This window comes from Lissotriton vulgaris, unplaced genomic scaffold (assembly GCF_964263255.1).
Source record: "Lissotriton vulgaris unplaced genomic scaffold, aLisVul1.2 SCAFFOLD_1104, whole genome shotgun sequence".
In the NCBI taxonomy this organism is placed as follows: Eukaryota; Metazoa; Chordata; class Amphibia; order Caudata; family Salamandridae; genus Lissotriton; species Lissotriton vulgaris.
The window spans coordinates 1417-29305 of record NW_028240817.1 but is presented as its reverse complement, the minus strand read 5'-3'; the positions used below and the strand labels follow the sequence as shown (position 1 = coordinate 29305).

General features: G+C 48.2%; 1 protein-coding gene across 2 annotated transcripts in view; it reads right to left on the bottom strand.

Moving 5' to 3' along the window:
- The window catches only part of LOC147672551 (NTPase KAP family P-loop domain-containing protein 1-like), a 112315-nt gene extending 108236 nt beyond the window's left edge, over nt 1–4079 (bottom strand). The window contains exon 1 of one of the 2 annotated variants that reach the window (XM_086947971.1): nt 4019–4079. The gene's annotated coding sequence lies outside the window, so the exon portion shown is untranslated. The remainder of the gene's footprint in view (nt 1–4018) is intronic. The other variant, XM_086947972.1, reaches the window with a different exon arrangement.
- Nucleotides 4080–27889: the final 23810 nt, after the last annotated feature.

The window sequence follows — 27889 nt, the reverse complement described above, 5'->3', positions numbered from 1 at the left end:
GCCTAGTCCCTCCACACACCCTACTATGCACACCCATCATTGCGAGAGTAATAGCACCTCAAAAAAAGATTGCTGGCGACATGTCTTGATATCAGAGTTACAATAACTTAATACATAAACAAGTTCTATTGAATATTCATCTGTTTAATACTCACACACATGCATACACTCACAAAAAAATCATTTTCTTTAAAAAAAACTAGAAATTCACTGAAAAAAGTAAAGGTTAAAGCAACGTTATAGTTAGGCGTAATGAAAAATGTCTGTTTTCGTATTTTAAAAAAAACTTGAAATTCACTGATAAAACCAAAGGGTAAAGTAATCATATAGTTAGAGGAATTTCTGAGGGACAATGTTAACATTTTAAGCTTAAAAAACACCGAAATTTACCAGTTATGGTTAGCAGCTCTAACTATAACTTGCTCACACACCGTGCACAGCTTATGACCTTACATATGGCATCACTCATGACATTTTATGACATCATTTATGACATCCCTGACGGCATCTCAAATGACATCATTGATAACATCATTGACGACATTACCTTACTCCATTGGGCCATCGGAGGAGTAAGTCAGCAAAGGAGTTGGAGTAGTCGCCTTCGCTGACATACTTAAGGTCAGCCCATCTGTAAATCAGGCAGGTAGACCTTATGCTTGGCAGGGAGAGTACTACAATGCTGTTGGAGTAACCTCTCTGTCAAACTCTAAATCAGCGCCATGGTCTACATCACAAGTGTAGTGGAAATCCCAAATTGGGAAGGAACTGGAGTTTCCTCCAGAATCGAGATTATGATTTTAAATCTGCATCATCTGTTTTTTTCATGGCTACATTGTGACAGTGAAAGCCTGGTGTAATATGTCCCATTAAAGGTGCCCCAATCTGGGAATATTTGCATACGTCTGGACACAAACTATGATTCCAGAAGTTTTTAGTAAAAATTCCTAAAGGTGCAGTAATATTGCACCCTGCAATTATTCAGCTCCGCAGTAGCGGTAATTTGGGGTGCAATATTACCACATCAGATTTACCCAACACTTTGTAATTAGGAATCCTTTATGTGTCTTATATGGAACATTTAATATTCTCCTTTTCTGTGGTTCCTGCTATAATAGTGTCTTCACACTTTAACTTAAGCTCTCAACAAAAATATTTATCCAACAGGCTGTGATCACGTTGATTATGCTTAAATCATCCTGCAGCCTTTCCATCTACTACACCGTCACCCTTCTTCTCTTTCCCTCTGCTGTACAGAAGAGCCTCATTTACAATTCACCCCCATTGCCCAGTTTCACCCAACCCGTTCCAATATGGCTTGTGTACCACTGACTTCTCTGCAACATCTCTTGCTCAAGAGTTCTACCAGTCTTCTTGACGCTACATATAAAGGCCACGATATCATCTATTTAGTATTCCCTCTATGCTCTGTGGCCAAGCATTTGCTTATTCTGAAGTCTCCATGCTCTAAAAATGTGCAGTCATACATTCTGCAGTTTTTTCTCATGCTTTTTCAACAAATTTATCATAAATAAATATAATTACACCTCCTCAAACCATGTACATATTTAATGTGAATGGCTCTGCTCCATCTCTACTCACCTTTTAGAGGTGGTGAGGCACTGGTTTTAGGTTCTACAGCAATGTTGAAATAAATCCTCTGCTACCCATACAGTGCAAACTGAAATGGCTTAGACCCAGTGTTATTGAATTTTGCTTTTAACCCTGCAGTTCTGAGAACACATGCAGTGTCAAGTCAAGTCAAAATGTATGTTTATTATGACCATAGTCTTTAAACAATGCAGTGAACATGACGCATATGGAGTATGCACAATAAATTCATAGACTTATTTTTAAAAGTTAAAAGTGCAGTGGTTTAGAAGTAATGAGAAACAAATTGTCGAATTTGCTGTGATTTGTCTTCTTACCATAAGGTAGTCTTAGCCAAGATACATGGCGAGCCGCCCTGAACCCATGTCACAGACATGAATTGTACCTGTCCCCTGCTAATGCTCTTAGCAACTCTTCAGTGGTACTGAGTTTGTCTATGTTTGTCTCCACGTCACTATAAGACAACCCTATCCAAGATCACTAACTATAGCACTACCCGTTCCACCGCCACTAACTCGCCAAATCATTCGAGGAATACAAACAAAACGCCAACCGACTCCATGCCAACTTGCTCAGTGGCAACCAACTCAAAGGATAGAAGGAGCCTTGGTGAGTTACGTACTCACTGCTGACTTCTGAGTGTGGCCTTTAGTTCATGAGTTTGAATTACAGCAGGGCAAAATAAATCTTTTATTGTTCAAATAAGGCTAAATTTAGTACCAGAGCTGAATTGGGTGTTATGAACCCCTGTTATTCTTAGGCCATTTCAATGGCATAAACTGTGCTAAGATGCACTACATAAAAAGTAAGTCATTATATCATCATTCAATGACAGCCGACTTCAAGGCAATCCAGGACAGTCACTGAAATACCACCAACATCAATAGTCATTACCACCACTCCAAGAAAAAACACACTATAATAACCAGCTCAAAGGGCAGACACTCAAATGCAATCCCCTGAAAGGTACACTACTTCAATGCCACCCAATCTAAAGATACCTTGCTCCAAGCAAGCCAAACAATGAAATCTAATTCAAAAGCAAGTTGCTACAAGAATACCCACTACACATCGACCCACTCCATCACCGTACACAATATACTCCTAAACCACCATTTCAAACCCACTCATTGGAGAACAACCCATTTCAACAAAATTCACTGCAGTGCAACCTACTCAGAGACCAAACACAGTAAGCTACTGAGAACCTACTTCAAGAATACTAAGAAATTGCCAAATCTCTTAAAGCCAAACAAACTGTGAGGCAGCTCATTCACAACCCATACAAAGGGGAACCTAATCTAAGGCAACCCACTCACAGGCAACCCATGCCAAGGCTAACACACTCCAAACGATCCAGTCCAAAACAAATCACTCCCAAATACTGCTTCTGCTTACCCACAAGTGGTAAGCTTGTCAGTTTCGCATGCTGCAATTGGCAATGTGCTCAGGTCATATGCCAGTTAACAACTACAACAAACAAAGTGCCTGAAACTCTGACAGACAGCGTCCTCCAGTGGATTCATTTTCCCACCTTAGCTCCAAAATGAGGCCTCCTTCAGGGTTCCTCTACTGCTTACAGCACATTCTACGATCAACAACAGAAAATCACACATCAAAAGCAAAACCCCTCCATCTACCAAAAAACAATATTCAAGTAAAATAAATATCTATTATCATCAATGGTGACGCTCAATAAATCAATATGGTTTAACTAATAGTTAACATCAGCCGGCTTTCTCCATAAGACCAACTCATATATGAAAAGAATTTGCCCTCAGAAATAAGTCCTGAATTCTCCCTGTTTCATAAAATGACCCAAAAGCACCTCGGGTCGCTCAAGGCAGAGTTTTATATACATTATATTGTGTTTCATATCATTTTATTCTCTGCATTTCATTGCATTTTTTAATACATGCGTGTCACAACTCATCCACGATAGTCCAATGTATAGCACGATTTAGGATGTAGACTGTTTCAAAGGACAGCGGGACTGAGGAAAAGGAATTGATAATGGCCACTCTACTAAAAGGCATGACATCCCAATCCCTTTCAGCATATGCAATCAGAGCTATCTCTTTAAGATGTGAGATCATAAACTGTGTTTAAGTTAAGCATAGAGGCAGACTCTGTCAAAGGTTGTGAGGCTTCCAGAGAGGACGTGGATGGCGTATTCACCCTCTGAGAGGTGAACTGTTCTATTAAGATATCAGGTAATTCCTCACAGGCATGCTGGACTGTGACCGACTCTACTCCATCCTTTCAGGCCTTTCATAGACACCAACTTGGCAGAGAGTTGGAAGCGGTTCACACAGGCTAATCGGTTTAGGCATCCATGAGAACATAAACGGAACACAAACACGATCTCTGATCAAAACCCGCCAAAGGAGGGAAACAGACAACTTACCTAAACTCGCAGTCAGCAGTTCCAAGCAGGAGTCCTGTCCCAACTCGCTCTCCTTTCGGCCAGTCAACTCCTCTCTCTTTGTCACACTTAATAATAGCATTCTTGGCTCCCGTGGGGAGGAGCTCAGCCAATCACAGGAGCAGGAGCTATGTTTAATTCCTCACCAAACCTGTTTCTTTCCCCGTGGGCTGGAAATTAAAAACATAAAACCCCAGAACTGCAACAGTCAGGAAAAGGTTTGCATAATGTGTAAACGTGAAACTAGGAACTGGAACTTTTAACACCAGTAAATGCAAATATTCCTGACGGTGTCTTTAACGTCTGTCTGTGACGCAATTTGTGCTCACGTAAAGCGCTCTTATGCCTTCCGGTCGAGTTCGCGCTATATAAAACTTCCCCCAAAAATGTGGTAGAAAGTAGGGTAATAAGGACATCGGCCTTTGAGAGTGCTGCTCGGCTGCAAGCTGTGGTGGCAAGCATGAATTCCATTCAGTTATGCAAATTATAATTACTCACGACAATGTGTGGTGTTGGAAATTGGGTTATGAAATCACAAGAACGAAAAATAGAGAAATTGTTCTCAGTTCCCTGTTTTCCTCTCAGGGATGGTCCATACATTGAGTCATCTGCTGAGAAAAACACGTCACACCTTCAAATATCCATTTACAGTCTTTTTGTTTCACATGATGTTCGTTTCGAAACCATTAACACTTTAGAAATCTTCATCAACAAGTTATGGTATATACAGCCAAGCCAACACGTGTTGCGCGAAAGTTTCGCTTCTTCAGGGTTTAATCGATATGTTATGTTATGTTATGTTATGTTATTTATTCTTTTGTATAGCGCAACGGTTACTCAAAAAGAGTGTCCCGGCGCTTTGGGTAAGGAGAACTGATTCGCAATAACATAACACATTAAAAAGAGAGTACAGAACAAACAAGTAAAAAAAGGGACTGCTGGGGGGTCTACTGGGTGAACAACCAGGTTTTAAGACCTCTCCTAAAGTCAAGAAGACTAGTAGCCCCCCGAAGTGGGAGCGGAAGCGAATTCCACATCTGTGGAGCCAGCAGGCTGAAGGAGCGGCTGCCCAGGCGCGCTCTCTTAACTCGAGGGACAACCGCCAGGAGCAAAGATTCTGACCTCAGAGAACGAGCAGGATGGTAAAAGGCCAGTCTCTTTTGGAGATGCCTTGCACCCACAGCGTGGAGAGCCTTGTAGGCCAAAGTCATAGCCTTGAAGGCGATCCGTTTACGGATGGGTAACCAGTGCAGAGTCAACAATAGGCCCGAGGCGCTGACACGTCTATTTAGACCAAAAATGGCCCTGGCCGCCGCATTCTGCGCAACTTGAAGCCGCTGCAACAGGTACTCTGGTAGGCCCAGGTAAAGAATGTTGGCATAATCCAACCTGGAACCTATCAGAGCCTGCACAGTCAGCCTCCTGTGCTCCTCCGACAGAAGAGGCAAAAACCTCCGCAGCATCTTTAATAGACCGAAACAGGTGCCGGTCACCCCAAGGATCTGGGCTTTCATCGTCAGCCCCTTGTCCATCTTAACCCCCAAGTTTTTAGCCATAGGGGAAGAACCGGACGGAGGGAACATATCGATGGGCCACCAGTCCTGCCAGCTAGGCTCCGTATCGCACCCGAAAAAGAGTACCTCGGATTTATCGGAATTGCACTTGAGGCTGTTCAGTTGGAACCATGTGAACACAGCCCCAAGGCAATTCCGGATACTCTCCCCGTCAAAGTCTGCCCCTCTCTCGCAAGAAAAGAGGAGCTGGGTGTCGTCGGCATACGACACGATCCGGGCACCAAACGACTCCACCACCGCCGCCAAAGGGGTCATAAAGATGTAGAAGAGGGTCGGGCTCAATATAGAGCCCTGAGGGACCCCGACTCCCAAAGGCGGCATCACGGCGGTGTCAGGCGATGTCCAGACCGTTTGCCGGCGGCCAGCTAGAAAGGACGAAAACCAGCTGAACACCGTCCCCCGAAGGCCAATCTCATAGAGTCTTGCGAGAAGGCCATCATGGGGGACGGTGTCAAAGGCCGCCGACAAGTCCAACAACACCAGCATGACTTTGCCCCCGGTATCCAACACCCCTTTGATAGTTTCAGAAACCTCAAGGAGCGCGGTCTCGGTGCTACGATTTGAACGGAAGCCAGACTGGGAGTCATGTAAGATCTCGTGGGTCTCCGAAAAGTTGGCGAGCACCGACTGAACATGTTTCTCCAAGATCTTAACGAGATATGATCCGAATACTTTAGTGCCACTGCCTGATAAGGGGTTCAACAATTCCACCTATCTAGTACTTCCTCTGGTAACTTCTTTCAATAACATACAACCGGCTGTAGCCGCCTGTCAGTACCAAAAACGACATTTTGTCGAACCAGTGTGCTGCCACAGACATTTTTCTTTTTCCAGTTAAGTGTGATAAGTTGCTTACCCCCGTCATGTGTGAGATCAGTGCCTTGTGTGAGCTTGTGACTCTCGTCGTGGTGACCACTAGAATGCCTAGGTCATGGTGACCAATAGAATGCCTAGTACGGTCGTGTGCAGGTGGGCATAGATGTGGTTGCCTAGTGTGCCTTTGATATGGCTGACTATTTCCTTCCAAAATGTTTGTTTCAGCAAGCAGAGCTCTGGTGTCTGTTGGAACATTCTATGTAGACATGTTGGTATAAGGTACCAATGATACATGACTAAATAGTCTCCAGTAAAGCTAGTTCCCATTAGTTTTGGTGGGGTGGGGAGACACTGGTACTATATTTTAAGTCGTGCTTCCAACACTATTGGTAGCATCCCCCTGTATGCACTCTCCTTTTTGTCCTCCTCAGTGGGTGTTAAATAATTGTAACACTTTCAACGACTGCTTCATTTGTAAATGTTTTTAATTACATTTTCATTAACATTTAATCTTCTTCATGTTAATTTTTGTATTTTTTTGTTAGAAATCTAACTAAACTAAATCTAAATAGAACACAAAATTGCTTTAACATTCAAATACAGAACACACATCACTGGGTCACATTACAATAGGTGCTATCACAGATTTTGTAATACCTGTTATAATTCACAGAAATCACGAGTGTCAAATGCATGTAAGAAAACCATTGAAGCATGGACTTATAATTTTTATATGTAAAAAGAAAATGTGCAATGATTCTGTCCACAGAATGGCTCCCTGATGAAGAGCAATCACAGCTCGAAATGCATTGGAGCATGGAGCTTTATGGAGATGAATAATGTTTCAAAATTAGAGATTTCTAACAAACAAAATACGGAAATTGAAATGAAGAAGAATAAATGTTAAAGAAAATGTCTTTAAAAATGTTTACAAATGAAGCAGTTATTGAAAGTGTTTCAATTATTTAACACACTCTGAGGAGGACAAAAAGGAGAGTGCATACAGGGGGATGCAACCAATAGTGTTGGAAGCACGACTTAAAATATAGTACCAGACGTACCTAGAGGGTGGAAACGTCACCCCAGGAGCACCCCGAAAACATATTAAACCTACAAGCAATAAAAACTCAACCTAGGTTGTGCGTAAGCTATCACTCAGTTCTGTTCAAACATCCATCCGCCAGCTATCAGCACACCAAATACCAAAATAGTGGAAAGTATGTCATCATTTGAGGAAATCACGAAAACAACGGATCAAAGAGCAGAAACATTAGCATTTTCAAATGATAAAGTGTCCAGGATCTACGCACTTATACAAGAGGAAACCTCGCAGGCAACTACAAACAGGACCAAGGAGCAGAACATTAAACAGCTCATATACTTACCAAAGCATGAAATAAATAAACAGCTACACGCGAGTACATTAATAAAATACCATAGGGCGCAATGTATACCCCGAGGATTGAGGATAGCGCTGAAACCGTCACTGTGCAAAAATGCCAAAAAATTTCTGGAACGATGGTACGCAATACTAAATAAATGTTCGCTTGACCTGATACTGTTAATAGTGGAGGAATTATCCAACATATTGGAAGATTTATCAAAAGAAATCGTGGAAGTCACAAATTAATTAACAAGCATGATGTCAGCAGAAGACTGGTCAAAAATACTAGAGGATATTCAAGTACAAATATCAAAACACTCGCAAGATATAAATGAACGAAAAATCAGGAAATTCTGGAGAGATACCCTGGATTATAAACTGGGCGAGGTGTACACATGGGCGGAGGTATACACCAAAAACGTCGGAATCGCCCCTACACACAGCAGATGGATACATCGTCTTCAGGTAGTGAAACCATTGAGAGAACACAACATCAAATTCCACATAAAAAAACAGGAAATATGAGTGAACAACTACAAGTACCATGAAAAGAAATAGCACTACAGTCAACTTCAGGCCAGACTTTTTTAGAACATGGCCTGTCTGAAAAAGGAGACCCAGGAGGGGAAAGAGAAAAAGAACACCCAAATACGAGGAGCACCACGATGCCCAAGAAGGACAAGAAAAAGACCCAGAAAGAAACCTAACACCATCAGAACTAAACTTACTGCAAAAAGGCACATCTTTTGTTCCTACTACTGAAACCAACACATTAGAGCTAGAGGTGAGTTTGTTTAAACTCATGAGAAAGCTACGCTTGAGAAATATTTTTGACAATGTCATACAAGACCAGAAACTGAAAGAACCAGATGAATTATGTGGTCTAAAAGTTAAAAGTACCTACATGGCCCCTACCAGCCATAAAAAACTGGATCTTTTTGAAACTCTCGTCAAGCAAGAAGTATCACAAATGAATTGCAATAACATAAAAATCAAGAGAAATATCACACAAAAAGATACATGTAGCCCATTGTTAAAAAAATGGGTTCCTACATAAGGGACACCACAGATTTTTTTTATCAAACTTAAAGATATTCAATTGGATACTCATGAACAAGTGTTACTATGTACAGCAGACGTAAAATCCCTGTACACATTGATACCACATTCAATGGGGTTGGAAGCAATGGTGACACGTACAGACCTTGAAACTTCAATGCAAGTATTTCTGATGGAGTTAATACATTACACTCTTTATCAAAGTTACTTTGAGTGGCAAAATAAATGGTACCTTCAGCTCACGGGAACATCTATGGGCAATTGCACAGCATTGGCGTATGCAAATCTGGTAATCCTGAGATTCGAAGATCATATCTTATCAAATCCAAGATGGAGAGACCATATAAAAGCTTATTTCTGATACATCGATGACATATTTATGTTGTGGAAAGGCACACAGGAAGAAGAAAGAGTGGCTATAGACGCATGGAACAAAATAAATGAACGAATACAGTCCACAAGTGAAATATCGGAGACTCAAATTACCTTTCTGGATGTTTTAATCATAAGAACAGACAGTGGTTTAGAAACAGATATTTACCGTAAAAAAACGGACAGGAATAACATCTTACATTTCAATAGTCATCACCAAACATCACTAAAAACCCATCTGCTACTATCACAAACGATGAGAGTCAAGAGGATTGTATCTAGCCCGACAAAGTCCTCACAAAGATTAATGGAAATGGAACAGAGATTCAAACAAAGAGGGTACCCTCAAACCATCACGGAGAAGGCAACACAAAGATGTGCATTAATGTCTCAAGGGGAACTATTGAGAAGCAAAGAAAAACTGGAGAACACCAGAATGGTGATTGTTTCAAGATTTTCTACATCTAGTAAGATTTAAAAAAAAATCATCAATAAGCATTGGCCAATGCTATCAATGGAACCGGACTTTAAGAATATATTCTCACAATCACCGATCTTTGCCTACACTAGAAATAATAACATAGGTGAAATATTGAAACAAAATCGTAGAGAAGTAAAGAATGCCAAAGAAACACTGCCATGTATGAACTGCAATAGTTGCAATGTGATTATTTGAGGAACAAAAATAAATCATCCAATGAAAGGAAAAGACATTAAGCTACACGTAACAGCCACATGTGATACTGAAAACATAATCTACCTACTAAAATGCCCCTGTGGCAAGGTATACATGGGAAAGTTATGTTATGTTATGTTATGTTATAATGGCTTTTGTAGAGCGCGCGGCTACTCAAAAAGAGTGTCCCGGCGCTTTAAAAAGAAAGGCTGCAAACTGCTAACATAACACATTAAAAAAGAGAGAATCACAGAACAAAACAGAACAAGAAAAAGGCCTACTGTGTGAACAACCAGGTTTTGAGGCCTTTTCTAAAAACTAATAAGCTGGAAGCTCCCCGGAGAGTAAGAGGCAAAGAGTTCCACAACTGTGGCGCCAGTAGTCCAAAGGAGCGACCTCCCAGGCGCGCTCTCTTCACTCGTGGGACAGTCGCTAAAAACAGGGATTCTGACCTCAGAGAGCGAGCCGGCCGATAGAAGGCAAGTCTTTTTTGGAGGTACTTCGCTCCCGTCGCATGGAGGGACTTGTATGTCAAGGTCAAAGCCTTGAAGGCAATCCGTTTACGGATTGGAAGCCAATGCAGGGTCTGCAATAAGCCTGCAGCTTTGGCACGTCTGTTCAGGCCAAAGATCGCTCTCGCCGCCGCGTTCTGCACAACTTGGAGCCGCTGTAGCAGGTACTCTGGCAGGCCCAGGTACAGAACGTTTGAATAATCTAACCTAGAGCCTACCAGGGCCTGCACAGTCAGCTTCCTGTGCTCCTCCGACAAAAGGGGAAGAAACCTCCGCAGCGTCCTAAGGAAGCCAAAGCAGATGCCCGACAACCCCAGGATCTGGGACTTCATAGTCAAACCCTTGTCCATCTTGACCCCCAGGTTCTTAGCCACTTGGGATGAACAAGTTGGGGGGAACATATCAGTCGGCCACCATGCCTGCCAATCTGGCTCCATATCACACCCAAAGAAGAGTACCTCGGACTTATCGGAATTGCACTTGAGGCTGTTCAGTTGGAACCATTGGAACACGGCCCCAAGGCAATCCCGGATACTCTCCCCATCAAAGTCTCCTCCTCTCTTACACGAGAAGAGGAGCTGGGTGTCGTCTGCATAGGATACGATCCGGGCCCCAAACGACTCCGCCAACGCCGCCAAAGGGGTCATGAAGATATTAAAGAGGGTCGGGCTCAAGATAGAGCCCTGGGGGACCCCCACTCCCAAAGGCGGCATCACGGCGGAATCTGGCGAGGCCCAGACCGTTTGCCAGCGGCCAGCTAGAAAGGACGAAAACCAGCTGAACACCGTCCCCCGTAGTCCAATCTCACTAAGTCTGGTGAGCAGGCCATCATGGGGGACGGTATCGAAGGCCGCCGACAAGTCCAGCATCACCAGCATGGCTTTTCCCCCAGCATCCAGCACCCCTTTGATGGTTTCTGAGACCTCAAGGAGCGCGGTCTCCGTGCTGAGATTTGGGCGAAAGCCCGACTGGGTGGCATGCAGAATCTCGTTCGTCTCTAGAAAATTGGACAGCACCGTCTGCACGTGCTTTTCTACAATTTTCGTGAGAGCTGGTAGCAGGGAGATAGGCCGGTAGTTGACTGGGGCCTTTGGATCCAGACCAGGCTTCTTAAGCAGTCGGATGACCATTGCCTGCTTCCAAGCCTGCGGAACCACTCCCTGGCTCAACGAGAGATTCAGGAGCGGGTTAGCCAGTGGATTAATCACCTCGGCCAATTTCGCCAGAATTTTAGCAGGGCACGGGTCCAAAGGCGAGCCTGATTTCAAATTGCCCATCAGAGCTAAAGAGGCGGGCGCAGATAAAGGTGGAAACACGCCCAACGTCACGCCTGGCGAGGCCGGGGGCGGTCGGTTGGCCTCAGAATTGATCAGCCCTGCAGGTATAGCCGATGGAAAAGAATCCTGTATGAGTTGGATCTTGCTAGTGAAGAAACTAGCCAGATCGGAGGCCCAGGAATCAGAGGGCCTCTCCTCAGAGATGTTAGACCGTGGAGATATAAATTCTCTAACTATAGAGAAAATCTCCTTACAGGAGTTGGAGGCAGCTTCTATCCTCCCTGCCAGGTATGCTTTCTTGCCCAGGCGAATGTCCCGGTGATAGTCCTTAACCGCACTCTTATACGTCAGCTTGGCCTCCGGGTCATATTTAATCCGCCAAGCTCTTTCGGCCACCTTGCACTGCTGCCGCTTAGCCGACAGTGCAGCGGTGAACCAGGGGGCGGAGACCCGTTTTGGAGTAAGACGGGGGGCCAGTTCCGGGGCAAGATCATTAAGCCTGTCTGAAAGCCACACCTGCAAGGACTCCAGATCCCTCGACAGGTCGCCGTGAGGGGGCAGGGATGATCCAGGGCAGCCTGAGCTAACATCTCAGGGGTCACTCGATGGTAAGCCCTAAGGGTTCGGCCATGCTGCTGTGGAGCGGCAACAGCCGATTTAGCTGTGCCTTTGATTGAAAATTTAGCTAGCAAATGGTCTGACCAAAGTACCGGGATAATCTCTAGCGCCTCAAGAGGGGATGTCGAGAAAACCTGGTCGAGAGTGTGCCCCTTGTCATGCGTCGGCCCCTGCAAATAGGGGAGCAGTCCCAGCGGTGCCATGGCATCTAAGATTTTAATAGTGGCCGCGTCAGATGGATCATCCATCCGAAAGTTAAAATCCCCGGCTACGATGCAATGTTCCGCTTTCAGGGCCAGTCCCAATAAGACAGAGTCAAGGTCTTCAAAGAACGTACCAGGTGGACCGGGCGGTCTATAAACCAATAATCCCTTGACTGATTGATGCGGAGCTAAGACAATAGAAAACGCAAGGGACTCCGAGCCGCGAATGTCCTCCACTGGCAAGATAGTACAAGCCGTGCCTTTCTTCACCACCAGTGCCACTCCCCCGCCCCTTCCCTTCGCTCTGTCCTTCCTGAAGATGTTATAGTCCGGGGGGATTGCCATGGCCACATCTGGATTCGAAAGTTCTCCCCACCACGTCTCAGTAAGCATGAGACACAGTGGTTTAGCCGTGTCGAGAAGCTCAAAGATGTCTTGAGCATGTCTGCACGCTGATCTGGTGTTTAGTAGTATGCAGCGAAATCCCACACTGGCGATGTTAATGCCAGAGGAACATGGCAACGCTTGGGTGGGGCGCCAGCCGCAACCGGGGCAGATGGACTTACCATGGTAACGGCCCGGGAAAACAGTGCAGCAGCCACTGACAACAGTGGAGAGAGCGCGAAGACTGAAAGAAAATTTAACATAAGACTCAATGAACTTAAATCAAATATCAGAACCAAGAACACTAAATCCACTGTTGCAACGCACTTTATGGAGGCAAAACAAAACATATCCCAATTGAGATTTCTTGTTTTAGACATCATCGAAAAAAATTAAAGGAAGAGACAATAATAAATACCTTCTCAGAAGGGAAATCTATTGGATGATGAGATTACAGTCATGTAGACCTAATGGTCTCAACGAACGCATAGAATACGCCTGTTACCTATAGAATAGTACAAGCATGTTACTATTATATGTTCTGTTCCAAGTGAATGTGTAGTTGCCATTAATTTTGTTGCCCAGAAAGCTACACATGTCAACAAAGAGTCACCAACACATGATAAACCTTACTCAGATGTGAATCGTATTTGACATGATTTTTTTCAATTTTTAATCGATTTTTGTTCATGTTTCACCCGCAGAGTACATTCTATATGTCCGCTGCACCTCTTGCGGCTTTTAGTCCGTCATTTATTTTCAGTAGTGAGCTGGAGGCTCTCTTCAGGAAATTCTAAGAAGCCAACCTAAACTAAACAAGGCAGCTGCACATTTATAGTCCTTTGTTTAGGGGGGGGGGGGCTAAGCACGCGATGTGAGCGGACGTGCCCGGGCTGAGCTCCAAGTGAAGCTCCCCTACCACGGGCCATTTCTCCTACATTTCCAGCGGTGACAAGCCCAAACTCGAGCCGAGTGCACCCGGGAGCCCAATCCGTCACCAGAGCAATTTTCAGACAGATCGGAGTGACTGTCCCTCCGACCGACGGCAACCCCAGCAACTACCCGCCCAGGGCTCACTTCCGGTCGGCGACCCCAACCACTTGAGACCGGGGATCCGGCCCTACGAGGTAGGCCGCGGCGCGCGTGTCCTCCCCGGCGCAATCCAGTGGGGGAAGAGATCACGCCACGACACCTGATACCCCCCGGCGACTCAGCTACTCAGGGGCCCCAGACACTGAAAGTGGACACACCACCCTGGCTCACGGCGAGCTGTGACACCGGCCCACCCTGCCGGCGCTGGGGGCGTCCCGCCGAGCCTCGTGGACACCGGGGGGAGATCGCGCTCGACTGTTTAGGGGCCCGCACTGACGACATTGCCCCTGAGTCCCGACGACCAACAACGGAAGCTGACCAGCCCTGTCCCCTGGGCCCCTACACCCGCCCACCACCCTGAAATAGGCCTAGCAAGGGGACAGAGATCGCGCCACAGCACCCGATACCCCCGGCGACCCAGCCACTCAGGGACCCCAGACGCTGAAAGTGGACGCATCACACTGGCTCGCGGCGAGCTGTGACACCGGCCCACCCTGCCTGCCGACTCTGGGGACGTCCCACCAAGCTTAGCGGACGCCGGAGGAAGATCGTGCTCGATTGTTTGGAGGCCCACACAGACGATATCGCCCCTGGGTCCGAACGACCAACAACGGAGGCTGTACGGCCCTATATCCTGGGCCCCTGTACCCGCCCACAGCCCTGAAATAGACACTAACCGGCGCCGGACCCGTCCAACACCCGGGGGCCCGGCCCGCACAACACGCAGACTGCGACCACATCGGAGCAGCCCTTCTGGCAGCCGGCCCTACATTAGGAGGATTACCCGGGCCTGCGCGGATAAGGAACCAGAGCGGCCCCGCACTCTTCACCTCTACTAGCCTTCCGCTGAGCTGCGCGGAGCCCCACGCGGCGCTTGGTGGCATCTAGAGTCACCCGACAGAGAGTGCCTTCCCAGGCCCAAGGGGCGGACACGATCAGAGAGACCAAGCAGCCCGGCCTGGCGGACCGCCACGTGGCACAGCCGAGAGGTGATTTGAAATTAAGACGCTCACAGTGGCAACCGGCGCGCTTGGGAGATCCCACACCAGTCAAAACACGGCCATCTCGTCCTACCCAGACGGTGTCATAGTGCCAAATCCTGAAGACCTGCGGTAAAGCGGTTCCCCCCCCCCCCCGCGGACCAAGCACCATCCGGCACGATCGGAGCAGAGTGCCTAACCAGGAAGCCCACGCGCACATGTCCCAACAGTGTTCATTGCGAGGACCTGCCCAATCGGCTGCCTAGCTGCGTCGACCAGCCACATGTCAGGGGGGACCAGAGCAAAGACCGGCACCGGTGGGACACTGAACAAAGGAAAGATGGTGAAGAACTCAGAGGCTGACCAAACCGCCTCCAAGCTGGACACTATGCTGGCGGCCATGGAGCGCCTGGAGGAATCCATGCAGCTGACCCGTACATCACTGGAGAACAGGATCGATAAGGTGGCAGTGGACCTGACGCTTCTCCGAGCGGACCACAAGAAACTGTCCGACCGCACCACGGCCCTGGAACATACGATGGCGGAGACCTCACCCAAGCTGGCGCAGGCAGATAAGCACGTCCGTGACCTGCTCAACCGGGTGGAGTTCCTCGAGGATAGGGCGGAGGATGCAGAAGGACGGGCCAGAAGGAACAATGTGCGCATAGTAGGCCTGCCAGAACGATGGGAGCGGAGGGAGACGGCGGAACACATGGAGACCTGGCTCAGAGGGCTACTGCCGGAGGGCACGCTGTCACCAGACTTCGTGGTGGAAAGAGTGCACAGAGTACCATCCCGTCCGCCCCCGGAGGGCTCCAACCCGAGACCAATGCTTATGCGGGTGTTGAACTACCGTGATCGAGATGCCATCCTCCGCGAAACGCGGAAACTATCGGACATACAGGTAGACAACGCCAAGGTGATGTTCTTCCCTGATTACACCATACAAGTTCAACGACAGCGTCAATCGTTCCTCGCGGTGAAGCAACGGCTCAGGCGCCTGGCTCTCAAGTACTCATTGCTGTTCCCGGCACGCCTCAGAGTGGTGGCGCAGGACAAGACCCACTTCTTCGATACTCCAGAGGCGGCGGCAACCTGGCTGGATTCGGGAGTGGATGCGAACCACGGGCCCGCGCCGATGGAGCAACGCCGAAACCGAGGTACCCGCAGGCGGAGACAGCGGCGTGCCTCGAGGGCCGGATCGCCGACCGTGGACGCAGAAATCGGCCCCACTCCGGAGCAAATTCAGACTGAACAACAAGAGGCCCTCCGAATAGCAGCTGAGATCAGCAGATCACAATCACCTATCCTGATCTCCAACACCAGCCCACGGTCATGCGGGAGCGAGGACGACGACTACATGTACGGACTGTCAGATGATTCGAATACAGAGGGCCTGCCGGATGTCACACCCCAAACGTCGGATCTGATAGCATGAGCAACCCTTCTCAGCCTAGCCCTGGCTAGGCCACTGCAACTGGCATCATGGAGCAGTTTATTCACTTCCAAGGCTGACCCGATCGGGGGTCCGCATCGGCACTCCTGGGGACCCCGGTAGCTACGAACAGCCCCATCCCCGGGGTCTGTGCTCTACTCCCGAACCCCCCCATCTACCGGACTGTCGCGGAGCCGCTGCGGCCACCGGGAGGGGAGCCGGAGCTGTTCCACTGGAGCACCACCGGGACCATAGTTTTGGTGGGGTGGACGGACCCCTAAAGGTGAGTGCCCCCCCCGGGGGAATAACAGATGAGAACCCCCCTGGGACTAACCATCCGAGTCCAGTGGCATTGGGAACTCTGACCTGTCTGCGGGCACTGCCACTGACTTCTGGTGCCCTTTGACCCACTGCCCGTGGAGGGGAGCCACCACGGCTCTCTTGGCGTAACAAACTAACTTGTTTTACCTAAGTGCTGTACTTTGTCATCCCCCCATTGAACTCACGGATTGATTGAGCTCGATAGAGCGTTTGGGCGGCGACTTGTTTTGTTGTTGCCCTTTTGGTATTATGTTTCTGTTCAAGTTCCTCTTTTTGAGACTAGTGTTGGCACTGAAGTGTTACAGCGTGCATCCCTGGGTCTGTGAGAGAAGGCGGGGGGAAAAAATGGTCATTGTTAACTGCTGCTGTACGTGTGTGGGCGGGGCGGGCTGGGGGTCGGGGGGGGCAAGTACTTGGGCGCAATGAATACTGTGATGGCTACGGTTAAATTTTGTACCTGGAATGTCAGGGGCATGCACACGCCCTCACGTAGATATCAGGTGTACTCCTATCTTAAAAGACATCAGATCCAGATTGCACTACTACAGGAGACACACTTAGTCGCCACTGAGGTAGCCACGCTTCGCCGTAGGTGGAGGGGGCAGATATTCGCCACGACCTTTTCAGCGTTTGCGCAAGGGACCCTGATCTGGGTTCGGCCCGGGGTCCCATTCGCACTGACACACAGCAATGTCGACACCGAGGGGTGCTATGTCTTCATGCAGGGCAGACTAGACGGGCAGCAGATTGTCATAGCCTCCATCTACGCACCTAATGTAGAGCAGGGGAAATTCTTCACGCGATTATCAGCAAATGGTTAGCACCTTGGCCAGACGTACCCCTGATGTTGGGCGGGGATTACAACTGCGTGCTAGATGTCTCCCTTGACCGCTCGTCCCCCCCAGCGGCAATCGCCCCAGTGCAGACAGCCTCCAGGGCCCTACTTGATTGGGCAACGCAGTGGAACTTACAGGATGCCTGGCGAGTCAGAAATCCCACCGCCCGGGTGTATTCCTACTACTCGGGAGCCCACTCATTGCATGTCAGGCTAGATAGATACATGCTGTCCCGCGACCTGATTCCCTCCGTGACAGACACTGACTACCTGGGACGGACGCACTCAGACCATAACCCACACACTCTAGTATATGGATGGAGGCGCCCGCGCCTGCCTATACCCACGTGGCGCTTACAACCAGATCTCCTGCTCGACACCCCATTCCGAGAGGAGATATCCAGGAGGATCATACAGTATTTCGAGGACAATAGTGACTCGACCTCCTCCCCGAGACTCGAGTGGGACGCCTTCAAGGCGGTGACCCGAGGAGGCTGCCTCGGGGTGCAGGCGGGCCTACAAAGACAGGTGGAGAGAGATCTGATACGGGCGGAAGCGGCACTACTGGATAAAGAACGGGAGGCGACGGAGGGCGATGACTCCCAGCTGATCTCGGCCAGGGCGGATCACGCTGTTTTGATGGAGCGCCTAAAGAACATTAATTTCGCAGCACACTCCGCGCGCACCCACAACGCAGGTGATAAACCTGGCAGGCTCCTATTGTGGCTGATACGACAAGACACACAGTCCGCGTCGGTCCTGTCGATCCGCACAGCCCAGGGCGTTGAGGTCTACACCCAGAAACAGATTCACGAAGCGTTCACGTCGCATTACAGGTCCTTGTACAGCTCACGGCTGCGGGCCACAGTGGTGGAGATCACGGACTACCTGGCGACACTGCAGCTCCCGACAGCTACTGCTGTCCACCAGACAGAGCTGGGTGCTGCGCTCACCGGTGAGGAACTACGGGAGGTGATCTTCTCCCTCTCCAATAGCAAGGCACCGGGCCCTGACGGACTCCCGGCTGAGTTCTACAAAGCCTACTCACTGGTGTTAATACCGGAACTGTTGAGGGTGTATAAGGCGGCATCGGAAGATGCTGAACTCCCGGCGTCCCTGAACGAAGCTAACGTGGTCTCCCTGCTAAAACCGGGTAGAGAAGCGAACGAACTCGGCTCGTACAGACCATTAGCACTCCTCAACACCGATTACAAAATCTTAGCAGCGACACTGGCTCGGAGGCTTGCACCACTGGTCCCCACACTGGTACACTCTGATCAGAACGGCTTCGTACCCACCCGGAGCACGTCCTACAATCTACGCCGCTTTTTCAGGATCCAACGGTATGCGGTCCCCGCCTGGCCACGCTCAGGATGCATCATACTCGATCTGGAAAAAGCGTTCGACTCGGTGGAGTGGCCGTATCTCCTCCAAGTCCTCGAGAAGTACGAGCTGGGTGATGCCTATGTCCAGATGGTGGGGCTCCTCTATCAAGCACCCGAGGTACGAGTCCGGACTGGGCGGTTGTTCTCGGACAGGATCCGTATTGGGAGGGGTACCAGGCAGGGCTGCCCCCTCTCCCCTCTATTATTCGCCCTGGCGATGGAGCCGTTGGCGGAACTGCTCCGCACCTCCGGCGACGCCTGGGGCATCCCACTGGCGGATGGCATTCACTCGGTGTCTCTGTACGCCGACGACTTATTGTTATATATCAGAGACCTCACCTGTATACCCGCGGCAATCACAGACATCTTTCAAACTGTAGATCTCCTGGAGGGCAACCGAGTGAGAGCCATATCCTCGCTCTCGGCCCAAGTCACGTTCTGGAACTCCCTCCCACTGAATGTGCCGGCTAGAGTGGCGCTGACCAAGATGATAATGCTCCCCCGGCTCCTCTATTATTATACTAACCTGCCAGTGTATGTACCGGCGCGCATATTCAAAGGGTTGGAAACCCTCACCAGGCGCCTCGTCTGGAATAAAGGGAGACCCCGGGTGGCATTGAAGACCCTATACGCGGCCACGGACGCTGGAGGCTTAGCGGTTCCCAACCAGGAGCTATATTACTTAGCAGCCCAGCTACAATGGGTCACTTACTGGCTGAGCGGCAAGAACCTGATGGACACGGCCACGATCGACACCACCCTGTCCCCCGTGCAGGTGCTGACACTCTTCCACCCCCTAACACGGGGCCGGCACCCCATTCAGGTCCATGTGGCAGTCGCGAAGCGGTGCTTTGTGCGGAGCCTCAGACTCACCAAAAGTACGGTACCCTATGCTCCGAACCTACCTCTACTAGGGACTCCCTTGGGCACTGGCATACTGTCCTCGACCGAGCTGCGCAGTTGGACTGCGGTAGACTTGGACGAACTGGGCGGCCTGTATAGCGACGGAGAGCTGTTGCCCTTCGAGACCTTGGCCGCAGATATTGATCTGCCAGTGGGCCAATTTCTGGCACACGCCAGACTCCTCCGTGAGCTAACGAAGGCATGGGGTGACATGGGCCACGAGCCGTCCACTCATCTGCTCATCCAGTACCTACATGTGATGGGCGATGGTTCCCATATAGTGCATTGGTTAGCACAAGCACTGCACAGTCATGCCCAATTCTCCTCCCAAAGACTGAGGGAGAAGTGGACGACCAACCGGGGTGCCGACTGGACAGACAAACAGTGGGCCGCGGTATTAGCGGGCGCCAGAAATATTCCTCGCAACGCGCGATTTAAGACCATCCAATATTACATCATCCACCGCGCGTATTCGTCTCCAGACAAACTGAATCGCTACTTCGGACTCACTTCGTCGGCGTGTCCCAGAGGCGGCCTCCTGGATTCGGACTTCCTGCACGCACTCTGGAGTTGCGCCCACCTCACCTCGTACTGGTCGGCGGTCACGGACACGTTGACGGCGGCCACAGGCGATACCCTCCCCAAGACGTGGGAAGTATGCCTGCTGGGACTCTACAAGAGAACCAAGCAGACCAAGCTACGGGCGCGTTTTTGGGACTTAGGACTCATTACGGCTAAGCGCCTTATCACGAAACGGTGGAAAAGTGCCACCCCACCGTGCCCTGCAGACTGGCGTCGCTCTCTTGGCAACTGGGCTTGTGCGGAGAGTGTGTCTCTACACAGGGAGGAGACCGCGGGCCTACGGAAGTACCCGATCGCCCAAGACTGGGACGCTACCCTGATCGCGTACCATCGGGCGTGCACCCAGGCCGGTATAGAGTACCATCCCGACACGGATAGAGGGGGCCCAGTTGACTGCTGTCCAGACATGGCGCGAGCTCCCCCCCCCCACCACCTTCCCCGGCCGCTGAGACCTTACCCAACGGGAGATGCCCCCTGCCGCTCCCCGCCCCAGCCTCTCCCCCCACCCGCCCTGCAGTCACAGCGACACCACATCCTCAACTGTCCCCACCCCCACACGGCCCACATAGGGTGCACCATACACAGCTAGGGTTCCAGATACACTACTGCACACGCAAATACTAGTCCAACAGTTGTTGAAATGTTTCTCCCTCCCCCTCTTCTTTTAATTCCAAGTTATATCTCTTGGTTGACAAAGAGATTGTTTATGCTGTACTCCAGATAATGCTCGATTTCCCCTCCCCGTTTACGTCTCACACAACGACGGTTGGACACTGCCATGAACAGGAGACTGAAACCCAGCGGCCCATATGACTATGTGGGATATGATCCTGCCTTTGCCCGCTACTGTGCTGATCGGGGAGCACGACTCAAAACAATGGTTGTTGGTTTTCATGACCACTTTGGTCCTTTTGCAGTGCTGCGGGCCGCGAGCACTGCAGCACGAGACATTTCCTGGCACTGCCACTTGCGGACTAATGCATCTCCTCTGGCTACTGTTTATTTTCACTCATGTATAACTGACATGTCAATCTGTGCTACTTGCTGAGTACCGTTTGTAGTAGTAATTCCTTGTTATGACATTGTGTGAATAATTACCAACTTATCTGTGAAACTAAATAAAGTTTGGGACCGTTGGTCTTAAAAAAAAAAAAAAAAAAAAAAATAGTCCTTTGTTTAGCTCTATTACTTATACCGGAAACAACTGTGATACACTTACCACGAGAATCAGAACCAACATCGAAGAACATTGTAGAGCTCGTATCGAAGATCTAAAGTAAGTTTAAGGCACACGGGAACGCGGGGAAGGGAATAATATACGCTCATATAATCAAACAGGTACAGAGCAAGCGGCTGGTTAAATAGATCGTTTTGAATTTTTTCACAGTTTTTCTCGACGTGGCGAAAATAGATGAGTTCTCTAGACTCGTAAGTAGCATAAACTCACACATTGGTACTTATCAGTTAAAATCACGATTTCTCACATATTTGAACACACAATTGCTTTAACATTTGAATACAGAACACACATCACTGGGTTACATTAAAATAGGTGCTATCACAGATTTTGTAATACCTGTTATAATTCACAGAAATCACGTGTGTCAAATGCATGTAAGAAAACCATCAAAGCATAGACCTGTAATTTTTATATGTTAAAAGAAAGTGTGCAATGATTCTGTCCACAGAATGGCTCCCTGATGAAGAGCAATCACAGCTCGAAATGCATTGGAGCAAGGAGCATTATGGAGATTAATAATGTTTCAAAATGAGAGATTTCTAACAAACAAAATACGGAAATCAAAATGAAGAAGATTAAATGTTAAGGAAAATTTCATTACCCTCTGAGGAGGACAAAAAGAAGAGTGCATACAGGGGGATGCAACCAATAGTATTGGAAGCACAACTTAAAATATTGTTCAAAGGATGCAATGGTTTTGAGTTGGAAGAGGTCACATAGCCTGCGACAGTCGCTTTCCATTCAGCCAGTGACCATCTAGGGTCATAGGCCGGGTTAAAGTCAGGGTTTTGGGCTGTGGGTGTGCTGGAGGATGGGAAGGTCGTGAAGCCCTTTTACATAGCCAAGCGATCCCAAATATCCAGGACTGTTCTTGTTGGTGTAGATGCATACGTGCTTTTGGGATGAGCCATGAAGGGCAGTCAGGTGAGGTCCCATAGGGTGAAACAGGCGACTGCACGGTCCATATGAAACCAATGCTTCTCAAATTCCCTTGCCATTCATTCTGAAATAAATCAAAGGTGGGGCCATCCAATAGTATTCTATAGGAGCATTAGAAGTTTGTTTGATATTCAAGGCTGTTTCTCTTCCAAATAAATGCCTGTATACTCAATTGTATGGCAAAAGGTGTTGGGAGAGACTGGAAGAGATGTAGAAAGTGAGGCAGAACATTCATTTTGCCAACGTTATTAGGTAAAGTGGTTTCCATGGTCACAGATCTTTGAAGATTTCTTTCTGATAGAGTAACCAGTTTGTATCGGACCAATCGTCTAGACAGGGGGTGAATTGGAGACCGGGGTATTGCAGCAATGTCACAGCCCATTGAAACGGGACTTGCACCTTCAGGGCTGGAACATCCTGGGGGCCAACTGTGAGGTTTAGGATGCTAGATTTATCTTTGTTAATCTTAAAACCAGACACCTTTTCAAATTGGTCTATGGCGGTGTTTAATGCTGGAAGGGTGTCAGTGAAATGGACTAGGGTGAGGAGATGTCATCTGCAGGTAGGCTGAGTTTGTGTTCTCGGCACCCAATTGGGATGCCAGTGATTGCGGGATTTTGTCTGAGCATCAATGCCAGATGTTCCACCACTAGGGCAAACAGGAGGGCGGAGAGCACACATCTCTGTCTCGTCCCCTGTTTGAGCGTTCATTTCCCGTTGACTCAAATGACTGCCGATGGGGAGGAGTAGGCTGCCATGATTCTGTCTCTAATTTTGGGGCCCAACTGGATTTTTGTAAGGTTCTGCTTCAGGAATGCCCAGCACTTTTTCTGCGTCAAGGGAGATCAATAGAGCAGGAACATTTAATTTGCATATTTTTTCTATTAGATGGGCAAGATGCCTGATGTTGTCTGTCCCCTGTCTGTTGTGTATAACCGACCTGGTATGCATCTATCAGACCCGGTAGCATGCCCTCAAAGAACATTGCCAACATTTTCATATGTAGTTTGGCATTGGTATTCAGTCAGGCAATCGAAGTAGTAGGACGTGTAGAGTGCGGGTCATTCCCTGGTTTGGGAATCAGGGTGATCTCCGCTTCGCACATTGTAGACCTGAGGTGCTAGTGCTTGTATAATCTTCCTGTTGTTTGGGTCCTCTCGAGTACAAGCGCTGGTAAATGGCATGGAAAGCCTCTCTTTTACATGTTTCCAAACCTTGTGCATGAGCCATCAGCGACCTGAATGTGCGGGATAAGTGTTTTGGCTCTGTGCAGCCTGATCTTATGGGCCAGGAGAGATCCGACTTTGTCCCCCCATCATAAAATATATGCCCAGTGGCGAATAATGCCCTTTGCACTTGGTTAGCTCTATGTTTTTTAGCCTATGTGTAGTATGGCGAGTTTGTGTTTGAATGTTCTGGAGTTGGTGAACTGGTCCTCTCGTTCAGTGTCTTAGATTTCCACTGCAAGCTTGTTGTCAATGATGTGTACCCCTCTGATGGTTGCTTTGAAAGCATACTATAAGGTATGTAGAGACACTTCTTGGGTAGTGTTGTTTGTAAAGTAGTGTGCATATTGTTTGTTTGTAGACCCGGTCGTGGAGGAGGCACCAAGGTGAACCCTTTTAAAGGAACGAGGGTTTCTCCATTTGAAGTCTAGGTGAGTGTGGTCTGATATGGAGATTTCAGACACGGATGCTCACTCCAGCGTGTGCAGGAGAGACTGAGTAATTAGAATGGAGTCAGTTCATGAATAGGTGAAGTATGTTGGAATAATATGAGTAATCTCTGACGTATGGGTGCATGTGTCTCCATGCTTCTATCAGCCCCGCCTCTGCAATCTCATTTTTGAGGAGTGCAGGGATTGCTCCTGGGCCCTTGTAGACATTGCTTTACCTATCAGGTATGGGTCCCACACTATGGTAAAGTCACCTCCCTTCAGATGGTGGTTGAGAAGGGTGTTGAGAAAGGTCCCTTGAGCTGTATTATGTGCATAGATGTTGAGGAGTATGAAGGTCGTCGCTCTCCAGGGTATATCCATCTTTATGTATCGGCCATCTGGGCCCCTGGTGATCAAGGAGGGGGATTTCCCTCAATATGGTTTGCACAGTATAGCAGCCCCTGCAGTTTTAGTTTGGGGGAGACCCAGAATTGCTGGGGGTACACTGGATGTAGCACGCGCTTGTAATATCTTTTAAGGAGGTGAGTTTCCTGTAGGAAGAGTTTGTCTGCATTCTACTGATGGGGATAGCCCCAAACCTGGAGTTGTTTGCTGGGGGAGTTCAACACTTTCACATTAAGGGACAGGAGCTTCAGCGCTTGGGAGTTTGTCCACCATGGAGGGGAACCCCGTGGGTAGTAGGGCTGTCATGGTGTCAGATGGTTGTGGTGTTTTTGCAATGCAAGGGGCAACCTGTGCTCCCATGTAGAGTTATTTAATCAAGGGGCTGGAGACAGAGGTGGGGGAAGGGAGGAAGAGCAGAACTAAATGCAAGCATAAACGGTAATGTGCCAACGGGCCTAATATTTTCCAGGGTAGTCCAACTAAGTTGTGGGTGTCATCATGGTTACTCACTCGGGGTGTGACCCTCACTACTGTGGAAACGTGCACCCTTAAGTTTGGCTTGGCAGGTGAGTTTCCAGATGTCAGCGGGGCAGTCCTGGCTTCAAGGGGTAAAACATGTTGCACAGTATCCCTTCGGAGACTGCTTACCCAGCTAAGAGTTTCTTCAGCCCCATCTTTGGAAAGACTCAGTGAGTCAGCCCTCAAAGGCCTAAGGGGTAGTTGTAGGTTGGCCAGATGTGGGCATTGAGGCTGGTGCCTGATTTAGTTTACGGTGGTGGTAGATAATTTCCGCCTTAGTTTCTTTCGCTTGGGATTTGTTTGATCAGTGATTTCTAGTGCTTCTTCAGGTTGTCTGCCATTCGGGGCACAAAGGCAGTCTCTGTTGTTGTGACTTCACTGGGGTCAGATGGTCCTTCCTATTCTGGGGGAGACCTGGAAGAGTTTGTACTTCCATCGGGTTCCTAATTGCTCGGCATTTCCCTGCCCAGTGGAACATTATGCTGAAAAGGTGACCCCATTGGTATTCAATCTGTTGTTCATTAAGAAATGCAGTGACAAGGTGGTATTCTTCTCGACGGAGGAGTGTGGAGGCATCTAAGTCTTAAAATAGGTGAATATGTGGCAACTGAAAAACAAGTCAGCTTTGCCTCTAGCTGTCCTCAGTATATTTTAGATTTTTCTTCAAAGAAATAGACTCATGTTAATATGTTTGGGGCTACGTAATTTTTATTGAAGTTGATGAGGACTCTGTGCGCCCTGTCCAGCCTGGGTGCCCGTAGGTCCAAGTTATCCCTGATTGCCAGCAACAAGTCGTTGGTGAATTTCAGAATGTCAGACCCCTCTACTACTGTTAGGACTACAGTGATACAGATGTTATTGCATCCCGCTGCAGTTTTTAAGGTCTTCCTATTTCATCTTGAGATCTGCTGTGTAGCTGTGTATTCTTCCAATGTCTGGACTCGTTACCACAGCATTTCCTTGTCCTCAGTCCTTGTATCCATGGTATTAAGCATGGGCGAATTTTGCGAATCTCGCGTTTGCGAATTTTGCGGATTTGCGAACTCGCAATCCGCAAAATCCGCGAATTCTCGCGAATTTGCGGATTTTTTTTTTTTTTGCGTTTGCCACTCTCTGTCACCACTGCCACTCTCTGACTACTCATGCCACCATCTGGCCCACCCATGCCACCCTCTGTTTCATCACAGCACCCTCTGGTTGTCCAGTTTTACATTATTGTGGCAAAGCAAAGCACACCTTCCCTGCCTCAAGTGACCTGAATTAATTTGGGGCTGATTAATGTGTCACAGAATATTTTTTTAGCTGGCACCTGCTTCCTTAGTGCTTCCTGATTAGTGATCTTTTGCACTTGCTAAGTGCTTTCATTGTTGCAAAATTAGTTACAACACCTGCCCTGCCCCAACTGACAATAATGAATTAGGGGCTGATTAATGGATTTGAACTTCCAGCCTGGCTCCTGCTTGTCTCCCTTAGCTGTAATTCAGGACCTTTGTGGCATATGTGTAACTATTCTGAGGTTCAGAGCAGGGTCACATAATAGTTGCAACTGGCAACTGAACTCTGGAGGGGCCCCTCAGGAAGCACTACAGGAAATGGCTACTAATGATGAGCCTGAACTTTTGAACCTGGTAAGTAGTTTCAGTTTTGCTAAGATCGTATTTCTGCAATTTTGCGCTTATTCGCGGGGCGCAAAGTTGTACTGGGAAGCCGCGAACTCACGCGAACAGTGCGAGCAAGCCATAAAATCCGCTGCTCGCGGATTTGCGGATTTTGCGGGAGATTCGCGAATCTCGCGGATTGCGAATTTACCGAAAATCCGCAAAATCCGCGAGCGAAACGGATTTTCCGCCCATGCTTACATGGTATGTTCCAGGTTGCCTATTTGTTGCCCTATCTCCGGCACCTTTCTCTTTAGCTTCCATACACGTGTTTTAAAGTCTATACACTTGATGTTGGATCTGAGCACCTCTAGGAAACATTTTATAAAATCAAGAGAGGAGGTTTGAGGTGGAATCTCATCAGTCCTTGAGAGTCGATCCCCCATCTGGATCCACATGTTGATAACAGTATGCTCTTTGGGTGTTTACCCTTTTATAGTTAAACAACAGGAGAGAGAGGGTATACAAGACACTCTTGAACATTCTTATATAAACAACAAAAGAGCGCAACTAACAATTAAAGAGCCAGCAGCAGAAAGTCACTTTAAAATTGTAAAAATAACCCTCACTCACCAACCTAGTTGGTGACATGTTTCATCATTGGGTTCCCACCAGAGATGCAGAGTGCCTCCCTGGTGTGCTACAACACCTGTGTACTGCGGAACAGGTTATTTTGTGTATGGTGGGAGTGTGCAAAAGTAGTGAGTGCAAAAATGGGTGTGACTTAAAAATGCCTAGATTTTATCCCCAAAAACTTTATTGGTTGAAAATCAGGTATAAATAAAAAGGATATAAAACTACTGGTTAATTATACAACTTGTATCCTAAAGTGAAAAAAAACAATAGTGTCAACATGTTTCTGCCTCTCTGCAATATTCACAAGGCATTCATCAGGACCGAACCACCCTGGTGTTGTGCACATACTAAGGCGCACTCTAACAGTTGGTTGAGAAAAAGGACCACAATAATATTTGATACTAGCTTACCCGTCGCTCGTTGCTGCGATCTCAGAAGAAAGGAAATTTAA